The following is a 2117-nucleotide window of genomic DNA, read 5'->3' as shown; positions in this document are numbered from 1 at the left end:
TTGTCATATCTTGCCCTGTCCGACGTCTCCCTTCATCCACTTTTCGGTTGTCTGTCCCCCAGGGAGGAGGTCACACACAGTTCCATGTAATCGGAAAACCCCAGTCTTAATGGAACGAAACGCTGTCAGGTCCAGAGTCTTCCTCAGGACTAGTTTCAGATCAGTTGATTGTGACTCACAGGGCTTTCATTGGCTGGATTTTGGAAGTAGATCATCAGACCTTTCTTTCTAGTCCATCTTAATTTGGAACCTCGCCAAACCACGTACATCATCATTGCAACCTACAAGCCTCCTTGAGAACCAAGCCCTGGTCTCCCAGATGGAAAGCTGGGATTTCACCACCAACCCCCCACTGCTGCCAATAGACTATGACTCAGCCGTCAAGAGATATGAAGTCTTGACACACACACACACACATACACACACACACACACACACACACACACACACGCTGCAGCATGGATGAACTCTTGAATAAAAGAAGCTCGTTTACCTACCTTATGATCTCCTTTATATGAAATGTCTAAGATAAGCAAATTCCCGGAGACAGAAATTTTATGATCTCCTTTATAAGAAATGTCTAAGATAAGCAAATTCCCAGAGACAGAAAGTAGACTAGAGATTTTGGGGGTTGCAGGAAGGAAGCCGTGGGGAGCTATTGCTTAAGGAATACTGACTTTCTTTGGGGCGATGAAAACCTTTAGGGAACAAATAGTACAATGTTTTTACAACACTGCAAGTATGATTAACACCACAAGTCTGAGCTAACAGTTAAAGCTAAATAAAAGTTAGTAGCAACATTTTATGTTATGTATGTTATACCACATTTTGGGTCTGTTTTGCGGTGCCTTCGTTGATAAGGTTATACATCATTTTTTAAGTTTCTTATCTGGAGGACATCTTTTTTTTTTCTTTACAGGGGAGAGCGCAAACGCAGTACCCCACTACCATTATGCAGTGGAGTTTCCCACATTTGGGGAAATCTCAGGGGTAGCACACCCGGAGTGCACTGGGTGAGCCTCGCCCTGGGAAACCACCTTCGTAATCATGGCATCTTAAACAACCGACAATGGTGGCCAGTGATGCAGTTTTCAGCCAAATACTCATGGATCCATGAATAGCATTCAAATCAATAGGCCTACATTCCTATTACATGCCAGGCTCTGGGTAGGGGCTGGGAGGATGGTGATGGACCAGGCACATAGTGTCCTCCCAGGAAGGGAGCAGACAGCTCTGGCATCACCTGGTGGATGCAGGGATACAGTGAAACCCTAGGACTGCAGAGGGGACAGTTCACCCTGCCAGTGACAGGGAGGAATGTGGGCAGGGAGGGCTTCCTGGAGGAGGGGTAGTCCATGCGATCACCTGAGAAGGAGTATGAGCAGGGAGGGTAGGCAATGATGTGGCATTGCAAGCAGAGGGCACAACATGTGCAAAGGCCCAGAGATGGAGGACAGCAAGGTGATTACCGAGACTGGCAATATGCCTAATAGTGAAGAGAAAGGGTTCTCAGTTAAGGAAATAGGAGGCTAGAATGCTGAGGGCATCACTAATACTGCAAACTGCTCACTTCTTTGTGCCTAAACCATTGCAAGCTATAAAATGGGGACAGTGGTACATCCCTCACAGGGAGGTTGTGAGGCTCCACTACGATGTCCTATGAAGCACTCACCACCACAGTGCAAATTCTCAGTTACTGCCATTATCATATTATGAAACCCTACAATGAAGAGATGCAATTATGGCTGGGTTTGCTCCTCCCTGGCACCAAGGCAAACAGGAAGTGCCTCTACAGTTCCAGATGGTGGCCACCGGGCCCATGAGGCTAAAGACTTTTTTTTTAAAGGAAGATATGTACAGCCAATGATATACTGTTTCACCAATTTCCACCTATGCTCCTCAGTGACACTGATTACATCCTTTGTTATGCTACCATTCTCATTGCCTTTTCCAAATCATTCCACCATCATTATCTACAGCTCATTGTCCCCTAAGCAACCTTGCAAATTCTCATTGCCAATTTAATCTCACACAGATCATTCTTTAAAAGAGCACAAGCGAGGGAGGGGGGAGCGGGGAGGGAGGGGAAAAATGAGGACCTAATGTCGGGGGTTTAA

The 2117-nt window shown here is 46.1% G+C and overlaps 1 protein-coding gene and 1 pseudogene across 1 annotated transcript in view; both read right to left on the bottom strand.

Annotated features, from left to right (window-relative positions):
- The window catches only part of HRH1 (histamine receptor H1), a 106531-nt gene that overhangs the window by 64869 nt on the left and 39545 nt on the right, over window positions 1-2117 (bottom strand). The window lies entirely within an intron of this gene.
- On the bottom strand, window positions 917-1071 carry LOC115869625 (annotated as a pseudogene).

Source organism: Echinops telfairi, unplaced genomic scaffold (genome assembly GCF_000313985.2).
Source record: "Echinops telfairi isolate 266 unplaced genomic scaffold, ASM31398v2 ScPeMD7_31;HRSCAF=116, whole genome shotgun sequence".
Lineage (NCBI taxonomy): Eukaryota > Metazoa > Chordata > Mammalia > Afrosoricida > Tenrecidae > Echinops > Echinops telfairi.
Note: the sequence above shows the minus strand (reverse complement) of the source record. Positions and strands in the feature narration are given on the sequence as shown.